Source organism: Gorilla gorilla, chromosome 14, assembly GCF_029281585.2.
Source record: "Gorilla gorilla gorilla isolate KB3781 chromosome 14, NHGRI_mGorGor1-v2.1_pri, whole genome shotgun sequence".
NCBI classification, from domain to species: Eukaryota; Metazoa; Chordata; class Mammalia; order Primates; family Hominidae; genus Gorilla; species Gorilla gorilla.
In genome coordinates, this window is record NC_073238.2 from 78613000 (window position 1) to 78623667 (window position 10668).

Genomic DNA, 10668 nt, shown 5'->3' on the forward strand with positions numbered 1-10668 from the left:
TTGGGTTAATTTCTATGCATAGTTGAAGATCTGTATCTAACTTTATTTGAGAACTCTGAATATCTAATTTTTCAATACCTTTTGTAGCTTCATATTTTTTAAAAAGAAGTTCAAAATATAGTCTATTAATGAATGAATATAATTAAAAGATTACAAAGCAATAAAAATAAAATTTCCTAAATTCCCACACCTTCTTCTCCCTATGTGGTAACAAGTCTTTCTGTACTAAAGCATGTGTCTGTGTATTTTTATAGTAATGAAATTATATTATACATATTGCTCTACAACTTGCTTTTCACACACAGTTCATATTGGCATACTGGCACACTTTTGTTCCTATTTGCTAAATTAACCTTATATAAAATCACATTAAATCATATCAGTATATTTAACCTATAAATTGAGCCAGTGTTATACGATAAATGAAATTTTTCATTATTTTATTTTCAGGAAACTTTACAGCTGCAACACTGTTCAATGAAATCAAGCTTTATTGACTACTATAACAAGTACAATTAAATAATTTTCTCAACTCATTTTTCTCATACTCAGTACAATGACAATGAGAAGACACATAAACAATGCATCCTAAAATGCTTAGGGTCTGCAGTAAATTAGGATTATATTTATTTATATTTAACCCAATAGAGCATTCTTTTGTTCAGTACTTGATTGTCCATCTTGAGAATTCTGCCTTTTGTTTATGATATTGGTGACATTTTGCTTAGAGCAATGAAAATTTTACCTGCTTTTAATTATGAGTTAATAAACTGACATGATATTTTTCTCATTATAGTTAAGTTAAATTTAGCAGAATTTATTTGAGCAAAGAAAAAATTTACAAACTTGGCAGCACCCTGAAGGAGTAAAAGTTCACAGAACTTCACCCAGCAAGTGGGCAAGCAGTATTTATAAAGAGGGGGAAAAAAAAAGTGACATACAGAAACAGCTTGATTGGCTACAGCTCAGCATTTACTTTATTTGAACTTGTTTGACCAGTTTGCAGCCTGTGATTAGCTGAAAGCTCTGACTGGCTGAAAGCTTAGCAGCTGGTTACTTGTTAAAAGAATATATTCTCAAGCTCACTTGCAGTTTTTTACATACTAGGTTAGGTTACAGTTCACTACATACAGAAGCAGCTTTAGGCCAAATTTAATTCAATTTAAGAGTTGATATGATTTAGCAAATATGTCAAGACAAGCAACATTAAATAATAATTGTTAAATATGTGTAATGTAACTAGTAGTCTTCTGCCTCTTTCATTTTTCAACCCTGGACAAATTATTCATTTTTATTGTTCATAAAGATAAATTATATATCACTATGAGACATTTATTTATTTAAAAGCATTATAAAAATAAGGACCCATAGAACTGGTCACTAGATTATTTATATGACAAATTCTGTTCCTTATGTTTGCTTAAGGTAAATCATGTTTGAAAAAATACAAATTTTCACTGAACCTAATTCTATGGCTACAAGAAAGTAAATCTAATTCTTGAATTATTTCTAGTTGTCTTCCTAAATTTTCTCTCTGTTTACTTGTGGTTTGGATTTGAGTTTTAAAGAGAAAAAAATGACAAGACAATTTACAAGTCAAAACTTAACAAATATTTTATATGAAATATACTACTAATGAATAGTTGTATATAATTTCATGATCACATGTAATTATTGAAATTGTTGAATTTTTTTACTGACAGTTTATTTCATTTCCCAATAATAATATATATATCTCTATATGTATATACTTATAAAATCATTATTGCCATAATATTATTATCATAATTTTTCTTCATTCAGACAAAACACTCAGAATCAGGATTTTCTCTTGGTGCCTTATGGTAAGTGAGTGATTTGAGAACAAGGTAAAAATCTATCATCGTCCTAATCCCTTTAGGATTTTTCTCTCATGGCTTTGATATTGGTAAAGATTATTGGCTTTCATCCTGGACACAACTTCCTCATTGTTAAAAATATCTAATTAACAAATAAAGGTTGTATACATTCAAGATGCACAGCAAGATGATTTGATGCATATACATATATATTGTGTAATGATTGTCACATTCACATCAACATATCACTACTCATAGTTATTATTTGTGTAAATGTGTGTTTGTGTGTGGTGAAGGCACTTAACTGCTCTCCTATCAAATGTCAAGTAAAGAGTACATTGTCATTGTCATTAGCTATAGCCACCATACTGCACATTAGCTTCCCAGAGCTGATTCATCTTGTAACTACTTTCTTACACCTGATCTAACTACCCAAGTTCATTCAATTCATTAGTTTTCTAAACATGTCTACAGGTCTTTTGGATTACAAGGGGTCAAAATAAATATTTAAGGAAACTTGACAAGATCATAAAATTTTCAGCAAAAGGTAATTTTGTTGTTGTTATTGTTTGTTATCTTTGTCAAACGATTATTTTCTTTCCTCTTCCTAATTTGTAGTATTTTATTAATGAGAGATTGGCCAGTAAATACTTCTTTTTTTTTTTTTTACAATATGTCTCTCTTAATATAGCTAATCAAAAAATTTTGTAAAAAGAAGTTCTCATTTGTACAAGGCTATTCTGAAAAATATATATTTTTTTATTTATTATAATAAAACATTTATGTTTTCTTGGCCATAAAAGATTTTAAAGAATCAACATGTCTATTTTCAATCTACTTGTTAAAATAAACATGTTCTGATTTTTAAGTGTACTTTCTTATAAAGCATTTAATTATTTAGTCTTGTCTTCCATTAAATTGAAATAGGAAATTATCATACCCTTTAGTATATTTTCAAAATGTCAGAAAAATTACAATCTCAGTTTCTTTTCATATTTGCCACGTACAAATCTTCATATTAGAAAAATAGTAAGTCTAAATTTATTTATAACTAGCTTACTTAATGAGATGGACCCCTTGCTGGTAAACAACAAACTGTCTTCCTTTTTCCTGCCACCTTTGTTATTTGAACCTACAACTTTTTTTGTATTTCTTTCCTACCCATGGTTGATATCTTGAGTAAATTTCATAGCTTTTACTTCACTTTTAAGTACATATTGAAGTAACCAGTTCAATCTAAATTTGAGAAAAACTTTCATGGCACACTCAGTTTACAGCATTTTCCCTTGGGTTGGCTCATGCTTGAATCTGACTAGGAAACCTGCAATGGGAAAGGAGGTGATATACACTCAGGGTTCTTTCTCTTCCCACCCCTAGCTCTTCTTCTGTCTTTATTTCCTCCAGGTTGACATACAGAGGGTGATGAGGATTGGATCTGTGACCCCTCCCATATCTCTTGTTGAGCTGTAATCTCAGGTGTTGGAGGAGCCATGATTGGATCATGGGGTTGGATTTCCCCCTAGCTGTTCTCATGATAGTGAGTGAGTTCTCATGAGAAAGTGTGTAGCACCTCCCACTTCTCTCTCTTCCTCCTGCTCTGGTCATGTGAAGATGCGCTGCTTCCCCTTCGTTTTCCACCATGATTGTATGTTTCCTGAGGCCTCCTCAGCCATGCTTCCTGTATAACCTGTTCAACTTTGAGCCAACTTTTCCTTATAAGTTACCCAATCTTTATTAGTTCTTTATAGCAGTGTGAGAACAAACTAATGCAGAGGAAGATGTAAACAAAAACAAAATCTTAATTACTATTTTATAATAGTATAAGATGACCTACATACTTTGTTTTTAATGGTTGCTCAGAGCATCCAGGGACCTATGACACGATTTCCTTGGAACAGGTAGTGCCCTCTCTGGTGATATCATGGTCCCCTTGGCTTATGCTTGCATGTGAACAGTATATAGTCTCTTCCTGTAGGAGAAACTTCACCATGACAGGGAATCCTCTTGAATGAGACACTTTTAATCCCATTTTATTAAAATTAATGTCTTTAGTGTCCACTTAATACATGGGAAATCTCATCACTTTTGCCCTCCTGTATTCTATAAGTTTAATTTGCTTCTATTGCATATTTTTCCTTGATTTAGAAATCACAAATAGTTTCAGCCACTCTCTTATCTGACTTACAGAACATCAGAGTATACATCTTAAAGTGCTATGAAAAGCATCTCATTTTACTGTGTCTTGGTACCTTAATGATGCCAGAATGATAAAAGCTACTTCTTGTTACTACTGTTATTGAAACAACTAGACTGAAATGAGCAATATCAGGGCACTCTCTACTAAATTGACAATATCAAAAAATAAATCTATTTTTATAGCTCTCTTGCATTTCTTATATAGAAAGAAGTTAGGTGACTTACCTTGTGTCACATAAATTTGCCATGTCTTAGGTAGCAAAATTAGAGGATTTTACTAGCTTTATTTAGCATAGATGGATAGAAACCATAATGTCAAAATTTGAAAGTAGGAAACTGGGCCAATTCTTTTTCATAAAAGCAAAAATGCATAAAAAATAGTATTTTGGTAGACCAATAGCAAAAATTACGTATCATGGCAATCAAATGATAGGTTGAGCTGGGGATGTAATTAATACATTAACATTTTTTCTGTATGTGCTATGGTTATGACAGCATTATAAATGTCTTCATTTGCATCAGTCAGTATGCAGAGAAAAATATTTTTCTAAACTCTTCAGATTTTCTGGATATTAGAGTAAGATTATATATACCACAACAAGCCTGGCTTATTGTAAGACTGTATTGATTGATTTTTTACTTTGCCACACTCAAATATTTTGGCATGGCACAGATACAGCCTCAGCTATCTTGAGATTAAATGTCAAGTGACTAAAAGTAGGAATGGAATATATTTAAAACAAATGAGAAAAACTATTTTTGTGACACTGTCTAAATTTTTCATTTTATGCCTCTTATATAATAGGTTAAAGTAAATGTTCTATATAGAGTCACAGAATATACAAATTGTCAAAAGTCATATTAGATATCACTTTTCCTAAAGTCTACTTTGCAGAAAATTATCAATATTTTATAAATTGATCTTATTTCAGGTTACTCTTGAGTGTACATACATAAAAATTCACTGAGCAAATCCATTATACTTTGTGCAGTTTACTATATTTTATATCACAATTAAATTTTTTATTTTTACAAATTAAGGGTAAGACCATTATTTCTCTGTCTTTTGAAAGCCTTACTTAATATACAATAATGAAAGGAGAAGTGCCCCATCCTTCTTCAACTCTTGCTTCTTCAACTTGACATTTGAAATTATAGAGTTCCAAATCTCTACATATCTATTCATGATTCATTTGAAAAAAATGTTTCTCTTATGTAATAAGGCCATTTTATAATTTCCCATATTATAGTCATACAATATACTTTTAAATAATATTGTAACTTAGGTTTATGACATTTCAGTCATAATTGAAATTATAAAACTTAATAGTAATTTGAGAGATTTAAAGGCAAGATGACAATTTTCCAGGCATTATTTTCTTTTTTGCTTAACATTTCTCTCCTTCCCGTCTTGTTTTATAATAGTCCCATAATTTTTTAGGCTAAAAATCCCATGTTCTCACAAAGTGAATGTTCTCTCTATAAATAGCCAGCCCTCAGGGGCTAAAATTCTATTTTTCCACTTAACTATTGGTCTTACTTGAAGTGTATATAACATGCTTTGTGCAACCCACCAGAAATTACACATTATGTAGTACATAGTTGAGTATGTGCATGTGTGCACATGTGCAAGTGTATACAAATGTGTGTATGTGTGTTTGTGTGTGTACTTCGTTTTTTTAAAAGCCACCTCATGTTTGGTTACATAAATGTATTAGGGCATTCTTACATTGCTATAAATAATTTCTTAATAAATTACCCGAGACTGGGTAGTTTATAAGAAAAAGAGGCTTAATTGACTCATGGGTCTGTAGGCTGTACAAGCATGTCACCAGCATCTGTTTGGCTTCTGTGGAGGCTCAGGGAGCTTTTACTCATGGCAGAAGATCAAGCAGGACCAGGCATGTCAAATGGCCAGAACAGGAGCAAGAGAGAGAAATGGGGGGTGGGGAATGGCACACACTTTTAAACAACTGGATCTCAGGAGAACTTGAGAGAACTATTATGAGAACAGCATCAAGCCACAAGGGATCCACCCCTATGACCAAAGCATTTGTCACCAGGCCCCACCTCCAACACTGGGGATTACAATTCAACATGAGATTTGGCAGGAACATATATTCAAACTGTATCAGCGAGATTTCCAAAAAATGAGAGAATGAGGTCAAAAGTTAGCATAAGATGAAATTCAAGTTTACATAATTTTTCGCAGAGATTGTGATGAGCTCTTATCTAAATCCCCATTTGGATTATTTTCTTTTTCAAATTTGATAATGTGATAGTGAAATTGTCTTTCTTTCCATCGAAGGCTGGAATTAGCAAACTACTTTCTAGTTCCTGTCCTCAGTTAGTACTACCTGCAAGTTAAAAATATTTTTACATTTCATTTTTCAAAAGGTGGAGGGAAAAAGGATAAAAGAAGAATGCGAAGAAGAATGCAAAGAAGATGAAGAAGCAACAGAGACTCGTATGTAGCCTGCAAAGTTTAAAATATTTATTATTACACATTTGTAGAAAAATTTATCTGACCACATAAACAAAATGATATAAAATAACTTCTGTGTTCTTACAGGATTCTAGAGATGCTGTGAAAGTTTATGTACATATTATTCAAAAGGGGAGTGTTTGGGTTAAATTTTACCTAAATGAATAAGTAAAAATTTCATTCTATTGTCTTCTGCCCCAATTTTTTTTTGTTTTACTATCAACGTCAGTACCCCCTTGGATGTTTGACTAACCCTCCTCAGACCCCAATAAGAAGCATAATCTGATGAATTCAAGGCTGCATAGTTTCTCAGGCTTACATCCTTCTTTCTTTCCTCCGTAGGGACTCTTCTTGCTATTATAAATTAAGATACCATTTTGTTTAGTACAGGTCTTCCATGAAGCAGACACCAAGATAAGATTAGATCTTCTACAGAATTGTTAGAAAACAATTATTCTTTTGTACACGTAATAATATGGAGCATACAAAACATTATTGTAATGAATTTACAAGAAAGGAGAAAGAAAGACTCTTACTTCTGGTAGAAAAGTCATTCCCCTCTATGTGGAAGGCCCTGATTGAAACATGGATCCAAAATTGTTAGCTAAAGTTTTGTTTCTTAGTTATTGCACCTGACTTGAGGATGTCCCACTTTTTCCAAGTTATGTCTTCTCTAAAATTGTAAGTGAACGCAATAATAGTTCCTATTTACACTGTGAGGTGGACATTGTTACAGAAAACACATCAGTGACTTTCTTGCTGTTGAGCTAGTAATGTCCTGTGAATGTATGATCTGTGCAGAACCTTCGTTAGTCTTATGTGATGCTGCTGTCTGTCTGTTCAAAAGTAAATCTTGAACATTTCCCCCAACCAAAAAAAAAAAAAAAAAAAAAACCACATACACACACTGAAAAAACGACTTTAGGATAAATTCAAAGGAGACCTGGAGAACCAACAGACCCTGATGCAATTCCTTCATCATCACTGTGGCACACAGAAGGTGTGCTTATTGAGCATGAAGGAAGTTTTAATGGAATTCTGTCAGATTGCAGTATAATCCTATGGATTTCCGGAAAGGTTAATAGGCAATTAAGTCAAAATTGCCCATCAGAGGAATCCCATCTCCTAGTAAGAGGCCAGCATTAGTGTCCCTGAAACACTCAGTCCTTGGTGGGGAACAGGCTATTGGAAGCTGGGGCTTGATGTGAATGTGGAGATGGATTTGAGTTTAGCAGCAGGGACCTTTGGTCAATTATAATTCCCCCTAGATTAAGAGGAGCATTTTCAGCTGGGCACAGTGGCTCCCACCTGTAGTCCCAGCACTTTGGGAGGTTGAGGTAGATGGATCACCTCAGGTCAGGAGTTCAAGACCAGCCTGGCCAACATGGTGAAACCCTGTCTCTACTAAAAATGCAAAAATTAGCTGGACACTGTAGTGCACGCCTGTAATCCCAGCTACTCCGGAGGCTGAAGCAGGAGAATCACTTAAATCCGGGAGGTAAAGGTTGCAGTGTGTCGAAATGGCGCCACTACCCTTCAGCCTGGGCAACAGTTAAAACTTTGTCAAAAAAAAAAAAAAAGTTGCATTTTTATGGCTGCCAAATGCTTCTTAAGAATGCTTCCTTACTTTGGTTCTACCTTTGAGGCCTTATTTTTTTTTCCAGTAGTTAAAGTTTTATTTTCATAACTAAGCCGTCTATCTAATTTTTAACAGAGAAATGGGTTCCAAATTTGCTTTTTCAAAACTAAGTTCACTATGTGAGGGGTTTGTTTCATACCACTTAATTGATTAATGTTAATTGTAATATTTTAAGGAGATGGTAGGTTGTAATTTTTTAGTGCATTCTGTTTCCATAATTCATTTTTATCTTTTTTAAAAAATACATAGAAATAAATAACGAAAGCAGAAAAGGTGTACATGTGTTTGTATATTGTAATGTTTTAAAGTATTCAAAAGACAGAGACATGAAAAAAAGTATGGTGGTAGTGAAAGGGTTAGGCTCCCTGAAGGGTTTTTCTTTTCGGAAAAGTGAAACATTCTTGGGCTTAGAAAAATGGGTTGAATGTGATTTGTCATATCTGTTCTATTTGTGAAAAAGCTTCCCACAGCAAACACATCTGTGGGCTAAGTGACCAATTAAACCTCTATCTCCTGGGCTTTGTTTGCCACATTCCTAAAGTATTTTTCTAAAGAAATTAAATTATACTTGCTTTTACGTTTTCCAATCAATATTTATTTCTCAATTTTCAATAGTCATTGTGATATATTTTCCTTCCTTCTCTTGTTTCCTTCCTTCCCTCCCTCCCTCCTTTCTTTCTTTCTTTCTTCCCTTCCCCTTCTTTCCTTCCTTCCTCCCTCCCTCCCGTCTGTCTGTCTGTCTCTTTCTTTCTTTCTTTCTTCCTTCCTTTCCTTCTTTCTTCCCTTCCCTTCCTCTCCCCTCCCCTCCCTTCCCCTTCCCCTCCCTCCCTTCCTTCCTTCCCTCTCTCTCTCTCTCTTTCTTTCTTCCCTTCCCTTCCCTTCCCCTTCTTTCCTTCCTTCCTCCCTCCCTCCCTCCCGTCTGTCTGTCTGTCTTTCTTTCTTCCTTCCTTTCCTTCTTTCTTCCCTTCCCTTCCTCTCCCCTCCCCTCCCTTCCCCTTCCCCCCTCCCTTCCTTCCTTCCTTCTCTCTCTTTCCTTTTGTCTTTCTTTCTCTTTCTTTCTTTCTTTCTTTCTTTCTTTCTTTCTTTCTTTCTTTCTTTCTTCTTTCTCTCCTTCTTTCTTTCTCTTCTTCTTTTTTTTTCTGTCTCTACTGGGATTAACTACAGAACAAACAAAATTTGAATGCAAACAAGTGGCAAAATTTTGAGATTTTTCAATACAGGTTTACCATAAATTTTTTTTTAGCAGCTAAATACAATAAATTATTTTTTCATACAACTCTCTATAGCTTCATTTTAGTTTTTAAATCTTTCTATCCTAAACATGTGTAAAGAATTTTCTCCTTTACTTGGAGAGTAATCAGAAACTCAAAGTAGAATTCAGTTTTTCAAATTATCTGGTAACTGTTTGAACAATGTTAGGTAGTGTGATTCTGATCTAATCAACATATAAGTAAAACAGCATGTATAATTTAAAATTCTAGTTTCTGAAAAATTTGTTTAAAATTCATAAACTCTCTTCATTAAAATCCTTGACTCCCTAATATATTGATGTCATTCTTTAAACAGAGTTCAACACTTTCCCTTTATTCTTGGAACCTTACATTCCGTAAGTGTCTCTAGCATCTGGGAGCATTTTAAAATTTAATTTCTGACTTACTAGCCAGCCACACAGTGAATGCTGGGACAGACATTGTTGAGTAGAGGTCCTTAATCAAAATAATGAAAGTATCTTTGAGCCAGGCTAAACTTTGACCTCAATCCATTTACCTCATGTGGTTATCCTTAGACTTCTCTTGTACATTCTTGTAACGCTTATGCCTCAGCAATCCATCTAAAACATCCTTTATTATAAAGTTTATAATGCAAATTTCAGAGCAGGTAACAGTCTGCCTTTCCCAGGAGATTGAGGTGATGTACACAGTGTTCACACTGATGCTGCATGACTGGTCTGCACAACTCCACAGTGTGTGTAATGCTTTGGCTGGCATTATTTCCAAGGTGAATTCAGCCTGTAGTGATCTTCAAGTTTAATATTTAGTTGAGTATGGTGACTTATTTCATTATTCATGATGATCCCCAAAAATGTAACCCAAGGGTCTGCTGGCCCTTTTGTTTTCCGAGTGCAGGATGTAACTTGGGCTGTGCTGTGTCTTTTGGACTGTATACTTTATGGCGCATCTCTAATAATATTCTTCATCCCTGACTTGACCAGTAAGTAAACTGAAATAAAGCTCCACACCTCAAATTTTACTTCTACAGGATTTTACTTTTTCAGAGGTTTTTGCAAGAAATAGAAGTGCACTTATATTTTGCCATGTTTTAACCTTTAAGTCATTTCTACAATAAATGGAAACCCACATATATTTCAAAACTTTAGTAACTTTATAGGGAATGTTAATGATTATAGAAAGCGTAGGTAAAATGTTATCATAGGAGTCTTGAAACAGTTACATTTAGAAAAGGTTGCTTACAAGTTTGGTATCTGGGAGTCCAGCTCCTGTGGTGTTCCC

The 10668-nt window shown here is 33.9% G+C and overlaps 1 long non-coding RNA gene across 1 annotated transcript; it reads left to right on the forward strand.

The window, feature by feature from the left end:
* The first annotated feature begins 449 nt into the window (after positions 1 to 449).
* On the forward strand, positions 450 to 6656 carry LOC129526254 (uncharacterized). Its single transcript, XR_008670872.2, has 5 exons — positions 450 to 509; positions 1804 to 1844; positions 2313 to 2385; positions 6432 to 6501; positions 6607 to 6656. It is a non-coding gene; the product is annotated as an uncharacterized lncRNA (long non-coding RNA).
* Positions 6657 to 10668: the final 4012 nt, after the last annotated feature.